Raw genomic sequence first — 11261 nt, 5'->3', positions numbered from 1 at the left:
GACCCAAGCTATTCACAATATATATTAATGATCTAGAAAAGGGAACTAGATGTAATATCTCCAAATTTGCAGATGACACAAAGCTGGGTGGGAGTGTGTGCTGTGTGGAGGATGCTGAGAAACTCCAGGATGATTTGGATAGGTTGGGTGATTGGGCAGAAGTATGGCAGATGCAATATAACGTGGATAAATGTGAGGTTATCCACTTTGGTGGCAAAAACAAGAAGGCACACTATTATCTGAATGGCAGTCGATTGGGAGAAGGGGAAGTGCAATGAAACCTGGGTGCCCTTGTGCACCAGTCGATGAAGGTGAGCATGCAGATGCAGCAGGTGGATAAGATGGCAAATTATTTGTTGGCGTTTGTAGCGAGAGGGTTTGAGTACAGGAACAGGGATGTCTTGCTGCAGTTGTACAGGGCCTTGGTGAGACCACATCTTGAGTATTTTGTGCAGTTTTGTTCGCCTTATCTGAGGAAGGATGTTCTTGCCATGGATGGAGTTCAGCGAAGAATCACCAGTCTGATTCCTGGGATGGGAGGAATGACGTATGAGGAGAGATTGGTCGATTGGGCTTGTACTCGCTGGAGTTTAGAAGAATGAGAGGGGATCTCATTGAAACTTATAAAATTCTGACAGGTCTGGACAGACTAGATGCAGGAAGGATGTTCCCGATGGTCGGGGAGTCCAGAACCAGGGGTCAAGGTTCTGGACTTATTACATGCAGATAGCAGCCTCTAGTGGTAGTTAGTGTATAGCAGTGTTAGTATGTAGCAATATGTTATTTGACCTTCCTGTTTTGACCTGGAAGTAGTATTCCAGGAAGTACCCACAGAGTTATGGAGAATCTCACATGAGGGATTCTCAAGCCTGTGCCATCTCATCTTATATGCTAGGCAAGACGCAATATCTGTGAGTATCTTTGTTTAATAATATGATAACAACCTTGTCAGTGTAGTATTTGACAATATTTTGTCTATAAGAAGTTATTAATTGTTAGTTGCCGAAGATTAGCTCCAGTGCTATTTAGTATACAATTAGTCTATTCTATTGTTATAAATATGTTTATATCTTATGTAACATCTAATGTATAGTACTCAGTTCTATGTACAAAACATACTTTTCACGAATTTGTTCAAGTAAAGCTTCAAAACAGCAAACCACTTCTCAAGAAATTATTTAAATGAGTGTTTATCTGGCTTGATAACTAGATAGGAGCACATCTAGCGAGACCACTACAGTCACAGTCTAAGGATAAAGGGTAGCCCATTTAGGATGGAATTGAGGAGGAATTTCTTCACCCAGAGAATGGTGAACCTGTGGAATTCTCTACCTAAGAAGGCAGTAGAGGCCAATACATTAAATATATTCAAGATGGAGTTGGATATATTTCTTAAGGCTATAGGGATCAAGGGGTATGGGGAGAATGCAGGGACTGGGTACTGAATTTGGATGATCAGCCATGATCGCATTGAATGGCGGAACTCGCTCGAGGGGCCGAATGGCCTACTCCTGCTACTATCTTCTATGTTTCTATGTTTCTATATCTGCCCAATCACCCAACCTGTCCAAATCATACTGGAGTTTCTCTGCATCCTCCTCAGAGCACACACGCCCACCCAGCTTTATGACATCTGCAAACTTGGAGATATTACATCTCGCTGCCTCGCCTAGATCATTAATGGCCCAGAAATTCGGGTCAGGGGCTTCCATGGGTGTAAGCCCACGATCTGCACTTATCTTGCGCGCCGGCAGTTGAGCTCTGGGCCCGCATTGAATTCCGATCCGGGGCCTCGCCCAGCTGCCGGCACGCAGTGCTTGCATATCCCAGGGGCACAGTTAATTCGATGCATCCCCTGGAATCACGTGGGCCATGGGCAGGCAATTGGAGCAGGGAAAAGCCCATTGATAATTCTTGACAGGAAGACCTTTCAAGACTTATAAATACTACGGCCCCAAAATTACAGTAAACCTTCAAATACATTTTTTTTAAATCACACTTTTTAAATAAACTATAAATTTCATTAAATAACTATTTTAAACAATAATTTAAATTTGTTGAAAAAACTAATTTTATATTCTAATGGGGCTAAAAATAAACTTTCCTTGCTTTAATGCATTTAAAAATAATAAATCTGTGGAATAAATGTTATAATTTAAATTAATTGACCACTTACCTTGTAATAAGCTGGCCTTACGCCTGCTTTTTACATTTCTAAATTCTAAAGACTTACCCTCCCAGAGAAACCTTTAAAAAAACCTAAGTTCAAATTGCTCATGCAGACTCCTGCACACGCTTTCGACCACTGAACTCCTGCTTGCAGAGGAACAGAAGTGCCGTTTTCCTGCGCATGCGCTGTGCATGCAGAAAACTGGCACTTCCATCGGGCCTACGCGTGAGTACCCCATGCGTACTCACCCGTGGAGACCCGAATTTCTGGGCAATATATATTGTGAATAGCTAGGGTCCTAGCACCGGTCCCTGCAGTACCCCGCCAATCATTGCCCGCCACTCGGACAAAGACTCATTTGTTCCAACTCTGTGCTTCCTGTCTTTCAACCAGTTCTCTATCCAAGTCAATACCTTACCCCCAGTCCCATGTGCTTTAACTTTGCACGCCAATCTCTTATTCGGGACCTTATCGAAAGCCTTCTGAAATTCCAAATGCAGCAAATCCACTGGATCTCCCTTAACTATTCTACCAGTTACATCCTCAAATAATTCCGGTAGATTAGTCAAGCATGATTTACCTTTTGTAAATGTTGACTTTGTCCGACGCTGTCACTATTTTCCAAGTGCTCTGCTATTACATCTTTTAAAATGCCCTCTAGCATTTTCCCCAATACTGAGGTCAGGCTTACCAGTCTATAATTCCCTGTTTTCTCTCTACCACCTTTTTTGAATTGTGCGGTTACATTAGCTACCCTCCAAACCATGGGTTCTCTTCCAGATTCCATCAAATGTCGGAAGATGATCAGCAATGCATCTACTATTTCTAGGGCCTCTTCCTTAAGTACCCTAGGATGTAGATTGTCAGCCCTGGGGATTTATCAGCCTTCAATGCCGTTGATTTCCCTAACACCATTTCCCTACAAATACTGATTTCATTCAATTCCTCCCTCTCATTAGAACCTATGTTCACCGACATCTCTGCAAGGTTACTTGTGTCCTTCTTTGTGAAGACAGAACCAAAGTATGTATTTAATTGTTCTGCCATTCCTTTGTTCCACATGATAAATTTCCCTGATTCTGACTGCAAGGGACCAAAGCTTGACTTCACTGTAGTGTATGTAATCTGTACTACCTTAAGAGGATACCTTAAGGTGATCGACTACTTTTTGATGGATCCTGTACATTGTAGTACCGGTGGTGACCACACCGGTATATAAACCCTGCGGATCAATGTATACCTCAGTTCCGCCCAGGCCCTCAATCACTAAAGACCTGTTTACTTACTTCTATAGTCTGTGTCCTGTTATTCAGTATAACTGCATTTGTAAACACAGACTCAACAGTGGCGATGAGTCTGATCATACCTAGCGGCAGTTTTGCATCCAAGGAAGCTTCATCCTCAGAAACGGGCAGCGAAAAAGGGCATCTGCCCTCAACATGCTGCTGAGCACTGCATCGCACGGGAAGCCATTCGGAACCCGGGTTGGTTTTCTGGCCACGAAGTCCAACATCACCAACAGGCAGTGATCATCCCTTCAACGACAGCGGTGGGTAAGCCCGATCGAGCGGCACGGGGGGGAAGTCGGCCGAGTTGTTAGTGGGAGAAGGGGAGGGAAAACGAAGAAAAGGGCGGAGAACACGACCGCAGCCAGTGTCAGTGGCCGGACTGCAATCGGGGCAGAGATGTGCAGCAGCCAGAAAAGCGTTTATGGCCACAAGGAACGCGGGAGCGGCGGGGCAACAAGAGCAGTAGCATAAGGAAAATAAAGGCAGGAAGGACCACTGGGAGGCCAGGATGGCAATAGCACGGGAATCGCCATCTTGCGTCGGCGGGGGAAGAAGACAATTAAATAATATCCGAAGGGAAAGGAGAAACTCAGCAAGGATGCCAAAAACGGGTAACATCACTGCTTTTGATAACGATGTGGAAGATTGGGTCACTTATGTGGAACGCATTGAAGTTTACTATACAACGAATGATGTACCGGATGATAAGAAAGCACTAACCCTATTAAACTCGATGGGTGCGAAGACGTACGGGTTATTGAGGAACATGGTACCCCCAGACAAACCGGTAGGGAAGAGTTTCACGGATATTGTTACTATCCTGCAAGAGCATTTAAACCCCATGCCGCTGCTGATAGCGGAATGATTTAAATTCTACAAAAGAATTCAACTTAAAGAAGAAAGCAACGCTGAATTCCTAACAGAACTGCGCAAGTTATCAAAGTACTGCCAGTTCGGAACAGGACTAGCAGACGCACTGAGAGATAAGTTTGTGTGTGGGCTCCTAAGGGAAGGAACCCAGAAGCGACTGCTAGAGGAAAAGGATCTTACGCTGGACAAAGCTTTCAGCATTGCAGCATCCCACGAAGCAGCAGCACGGGGCACTGCAGAGATACAGCAAAGGCTACTGGAATTCAGCACCAATGAAATGGCATTGGGCGCAGTAAAGTGCTATCGTTGCGGAAGGACAACGCATGACCAGAACCAGTGCTGGTTCAAAGACAAAGAATGCAGGCAATGTCGCAAACGTGGTCACATAGCGAGAGTATGCCGGTCAGGAAAGAAGACCAGCAGCAAAAAGTCACCGCAGGAGAATTACAAAAAAGTACACAAGGTGACAGAGAACAGTTCGGATGAACAGAAGACAGGTTCAGACTCCAGCAATAAGGAACTGGGTTGTCTGAAAATACATAATGTGGGTAACACAGCAGACCACCAAACTATCTGGGTCATGCTCCGGTTAGCAGGAGTCCAAGTGAAGATGGAATTGGACACAGGGTCGGCATTAACGGTCATGAATAAACAAGATTACAAAAGGTTATTCTCGCACATTCCCCTGAGGGATACGGAGATTGTATTGAAAACATACAAGGGGCAAATAGTATACCCCAAGGGAAAGATAAATGCAAAGGTGGTCTACAATGGTTAAGAAAATCAGAAAATGGACTTGTATGTGTTACCTGATGGAGGTCCGCCACTACTGGGACGGGAATGGATCCGGAGAATAAATTTGGACTGGCATTCCATACAAGCACTGACTGTGGATGCCTGTAAGGAGGACGACGTCAAACCTAAACGACTGTCCAAAATCTTAGACGATGCTAAGGAGGTGTTCCAACAGGGACTTGGAACACTGAAAGGAATTACGGCAACCATCAAGGTTGAAGAACATGCAAACCCAAAATTTTTCAAAGCTAGACCGGTGCCTTATGCGATACGACCTGCTGTGGAAGCAGAGCTGGAAGGGCTAGAACGTTCAGGGGTACTCTCCAAGGTGGACTGGAGCGAATGGGCTACAACCATTGTTCCTGTCATGAAGCGCTCATTGAGCAGCAAGCCGGGGGGATCTGGGAAGGTTCGCATCTGTGGCGATTTCAAGATTACTGTTAATCCAGTTCTTCACACGGTGCAATATCCGCTTCTGCGGTTTGAAGATATCTTCGCTTTGCTGTCTGGCGGGAAACACTTCACCAAGATAGACCTGGCGCAGGCGTACCTACAGATGGAAGTTGATGAAGCATCACGACAGTACCTCACGATCATCACACAAAAGGGCTTATATCAGTATAATAGGCTGGTTTTTGGAGTGGCATCGGCTCCAGCGATTTGGCAAAGGGCCATGGAGCAGGTATTGCAGGGAATCCCGGGCACACAATGCTACCTGGATGACATCCTGATTACAGGAGATAACGATAAGGATCACCTTGCGAATTTGGAGCAGGTGCTCATCAGATTGAAAGAATACGGGCTAAGAGCTAATCGCCAGAAATGCGAGTTCTTTCAAAAACGAATCCCGTACTGCGGCCACGTCATTGACCAAGAGGGGCTCCATAAGTCACCTGACAAGATCGAAGCTGTTGTCAAAGCACCAGCACCGGAAAATGTATCCCAGTTGAGGTCGTTCCTCGGGTTGGTTAACTATTACCACAAGTTTCTTCCGAATTTATCCACGGTGTTACACCCGCTAAACACTCTTTTGCAAATGGAAATACCATGGAAGTGGAGTGATGATTGTAAGCGGGCTTTTCAAAAGAGCAAGGCACTAATCACCTCTAAGGAAGTGCTGGCTCACTTTAACCCAACGCTGCCTATTCGCTTAGCTTGTGATGCTTCTCCATATGGTATCGGGGCAGTGCTCTCACATAAGTTTCCAGATGGCTCAGAAAAGCCAGTCGCTTTCACTTCCAGGTCATTGACCTCCACTGAGCGCAACTATGCTCAGATAGATAGGGAGGCTCTCAGCCTCGTGTGGGGAGTGAAGAAATTTAACCATTACCTGCAAGGCCAAAAGTTAACGCTGCTGACAGATCACCAGCTGTTGGTTTCCATTTTCAACCCTAAGAAGGGTGTTCCGGTAATGACGGCGCAGAGGCTTCAGAGATGGTCCCTTTTCCTAGGGGCACATCAATATGCCCCTAGGAATGAGACGGGAATGAGACGGGAATGCCGAGGGTATGAGACGGGAATTGGGTAAGATTGATTGGGTGGTGTTTCTGGGGGGATTGACAGTGGATAGACAATGGCAAGCATTCAAAGATAGAATGGAAGAATTCCAGAATATGTTTATACCGGTTTGGCATAAAAATAAACCTAAAAAGGTGACTCAACCGTGGATAACGAGGGAAATTAGGGACAGCATAAAATCAAAAAAAAGGGCATATCAACTGGCAAAAAAAAGCACCAGACCGGAAGATTGGGGGCAGTACAGGATACAGCAAAAGAGGACAAAGGGATTAATCAGGAAGGGGAAAATAGAATACGAAAGTAAACTTGCAGCAAACATAAAGACAGACTGCAAAAGCTTTTATCGGTATATCAGGAGGAAAAGACTGGTAAAATCCCAAGTCGGTCCCTTGCAGTCCGATTCGGGAGAATATATAATGGAGAATAAGGAAATGGCAGACCAATTAAACTCATACTTTGGTTCTGTATTCACAAAGGAGGACACAAATAACCTCCCAGGAATATCGGCAAACATAGGGACTAATGAGAGGGAGGAGCTGACAGAAATTAGTATCTCTAGGGATATGGTGTTGGGTAAGTTGAGGGGACTGAAGGCCGACAAATCCCCGGGGCCTGATAAACTACATCCTAGGGTACTTAAGGAGGTGGCCCTGGAGATAGCAGATGCTCTAAGGATCATCTTCCGGAACTCCATTGACTCGGGAACAGTACCCGTGGATTGGAGGGTAGCTAATGTTACCCCAATATTTAAAAAGGGGGGTAGAGAGAAAGCAGGGAATTATAGACCAGTAAGCCTTACATCGGTTGTGGGCAAAATGCTAGAGTCCATTATTAAGGATAAAATAGCGGAGCACTTGACAAATGGGGAAAGGATCGGACAGAGTCAACATGGATTTACAAAGGGTAAATCGTGTTTGACTAATCTGCTGGAATTTTTTGAGGAAGTAACTGGTAAAATAGATGGGGGAGAGCCAGTGGATGTGGTGTACCTTGACTTCCAGAAAGCCTTCGATAAGGTTCCACACAAAAGATTATCATGCAAAATTAAGGCTCATGGAATTGGGGGCAAAGTATTAACGTGGATAGAGAACTGGCTGGCGGATAGAAAACAGAGAGTTGGAATAAACGGCTCGTTTTCGGAGTGGCAGGCAGTGACCAGCGGGGTGCCGCAAGGATCTGTCCTGGGACCCCAGCTGTTCACAATATATATAAATGATCTGGATCAGGGAATTGGATGCAATATTTCCAAATTCGCTGACGACACTAAACTAGGAGGAGGGGTGGGCTCTGATGAGGATGTCAGGAGGCTACAGTGCGATTTGGACAGGTTGGGGGAATGGGCGGATACGTGGCAGATGCACTATAACGTGGATAAATGCGAGGTTATCCACTTTGGGGGTAAAAACAGGAGGGTAGATTATTATCTAAACGGCAATAGATTGGGAGATGGGGAAGTGCAGAGGGACCTGGGTGTTCTTGTGCACCAGTCACTGAAGGAGAGCATGCAGGTGCAACAGGCGATTAAGAAGGCAAATGGTATGTTGGCCTTCATATCAAGGGGGTTCGAGTATAGGAATAGGGATACCTTACTACAGCTGTACAAGGTGCTGGTGAGACCGCATCTGGAGTATTGTGTACAGTTTTGGTCGCCCCATCTGCGGAAGGATGTTCTTGCCATGGAAAGAGTGCAACGGCGATTCACCAGGCTGATACCTGGAATGGCGGGAATGACCTACGAAGAGAGATTAAATAGTTTGGGCTTGTACTCACTGGAGTTTAGAAGATTGAGAGGGGATCTCATCGAAACATATAAAATTATGGCAGGCCTGGACAGGCTGAATTCAGAGAGAATGTTTCCAATGGCCGGGGAGCACAGAACCAGGGGCCACAGTCTAAAAATAGCGGGCAAATCATTTAAAACAGAGATGAGGAAGAATTTCTTCACTCAAAGAGTGGTGAGCCTGTGGAATTCCCTGCCACAGAGGGCTGTGAAGGCTAATTCAATAAATATTTTCAAGAGAGAATTGGATATATTTCTGAAGGCTAAGGGGATTAAGGGTTACGGAGAAAAGGCGGGGACGGGGTACTGAACTGGTAAGATCAGCTATGATCTCAGACGAAGATCAGCCATGATCTCATTGAATGGCGGAGCAGGCTCGAAGGGCCGAATGGCCTACTCCTGTTCCTATCTCTATGTTTCTATGTTTCTATGTTTCTAATATGATATTAAATTCAAAGGTAAAAAGCAACATGGTAATGCTGATGGGCTCTCGCTCCTGCCACTGCCTACAGCGGAAGAGGCACCGGCAGTTGACCCTGTCGAGATATTTCACTCGACCATCATCGAATGCTTACCAGTCACCAATGCGGGTATTGAGAGAGAGACCCGAAATGACCCGACACTGTCTCAGGTCTACGACTTGACAGGGAAGGGATGGCCAGCACATGGCGAACCACTTTTACCAGCATTCCCAGCCAGGCGAGAACAGCTCTCCGTATGTCAAGGAACACTGATTTATGGAACAAGGGTGATTATTCCTCCTAAATTAAGGGAGAGAGTTGTAAAAGAATTGCACGAAGGTCATCTGGGGGGAGTCAAGATGAAAAGCCTTGCTACGGCTTATGTTTGGTGGCCAGGTATCGACAAGCAAATAGAGAATCTGACTAAAAGCTGCTCAGGGTGCCAAAAAGTTCAGAACGCACCTCCAATTGCACCGCTGCATCCGTGGGAATGGCCTTCAGCCCCATGGCAACGTGTGCATATCGACTTTGCAGGTCCATTCATGGTTCCATGTTTTTGATAGCAGCAGACGCACATTCTAAATGGCAGAAGTGATTAAGATGTCGACCACTACCTCTGAGAAGACGATTGCAGTTCTAAGAACCATATTTGCAAGGAATGGATTGCCGGAGCAAATATGTTCAGACAACGGACCACAGTTCGTGTCTGAAGAATTCCAGAAATTCATGAAAAAAATGGGGTGAAACACTATACATCTGCCCCATATCATCCGGCTACAAATGGGTTGGCCGAGAGATTTGTACAAACGTTCAAAAAGGCGATAAAGGCCATGACTGAAGGTCATATTCCACTACAACACAAGGTGGACAATTTCCTAATGGCGTATCGAAACGCCACGCATGCAGTGACAAATCAAAGCCCTGCCATAATGTTCTATAACAGAAGGTTGTGGTCCCGGTTGGATTTGTTAAAACCCAATGTGCGACGGGAAGTCGAAAACAAGCAATTCCAGCATGTATATAAAAAGTCCACTCATAGTTTTGAAATAGGACAACCAGTGTTGGCCAGGAACTATAGGGATGATAAATGGCAACCTGGGACAATTCGTGCACGACAGGGACCCTTGATGTACACGGTAGATGTTAGAGAGAACGTAATATGACGTCATGCTGACCAACTTGTGGAATCGAGAACAAGGGTCGACCCCATGTCTACGGCAAAGACACCAGTTGAAGAACTTATTGAGCCTGTAGCATCTACCTCAGACTCGAACGTATTGGATGATGTTGAATCCATAGGAGATCAAGTGGATGAGTCACCCCAGCAACGGGAACCAGAGATCCCTGAAAGGCGTTATCAGGAGTCCTCCTCAGAGACTGAATCTTTGAACAGTTCTTGTGTGTAAATTGTATATATATTATCCATGTAGTGTATTAATTAGGGGTGTCCACTGTTAAGCTAAAAGGGGAGGAATTGTAGTGTATGTAACCTGTACTACCTTAAGAGGATACCTTAAGGTGATGGACTACTTTTTGATGGCTCCTGTATATTGTAGTACCGTTGGTGACCACACCGGTATATAAACCCTGCAGAGCCAAGTATACATTAATTCCGCCCTGACCCTCAATCACTAAATACCTGTTTACTTACTTCTGTAGTCTGTGTCCTGTTATTCAGTATAACTGCATTTGTAAACACAGATTCAATCCTTTTCTCTTAACATATCTATAGAGGCTTTACAGTCAGTTGTTGTGTTCCATGCAAGCTTACTCTCATATTCTATTTTCCCCCTCTTAATTAATCCCTTTTTCCTCCTTTGCTGAATCATAAACAGCTCCCAGTCCTCAGGTTTGCTGCTTTTTCTGGCCAATTTATATGTCCACTCCTTGGATCTTATGCTATCTCTAATTTCCCTTGTTAGCCACGGTTGAGTCACCTTTTCTGTTTTATTTTTATGCCAAACAGGGATGAACAAATTCTGTAGCTCATCCATGCAATCTATAAATGTTTGCCGTTGCCTATCCACCATCAACCTTTTAAGTAACGTTCTTCAATCCATCCTAGCCAACTCGCGCCTCATACCATTGTAGTTTCCTTTATTTAAATTCAGGACCCTGATGTCTGAGTTAACTACTTCACTCTCCGTCTTAATGAAGAATTCTATCATATTATGGTCGCTCCTCCCCAATGGGCCTCCTACAACAACATTGCTGATTAGTCCTTTCTCATTTCGTATTACCCAGTCTAAGATGGCCTGATCTCTAGTTGGTTTCTCGAGATATTGGTCCAGGAAAGCATCCCGTATACACTCTAGTACTTCCTCCTCCACAGTATTGTTACTCATTTGGTTAGCCCAATCTATATGTAGATTAAAGTC

This window comes from Somniosus microcephalus, unplaced genomic scaffold (genome assembly GCF_052327205.1).
Source record: "Somniosus microcephalus isolate GS21.2 unplaced genomic scaffold, FLI_Smic_1.0 unresolved_chr9, whole genome shotgun sequence".
In the NCBI taxonomy this organism is placed as follows: Eukaryota; Metazoa; Chordata; class Chondrichthyes; order Squaliformes; family Somniosidae; genus Somniosus; species Somniosus microcephalus.
Note: the sequence above shows the minus strand (reverse complement) of the source record.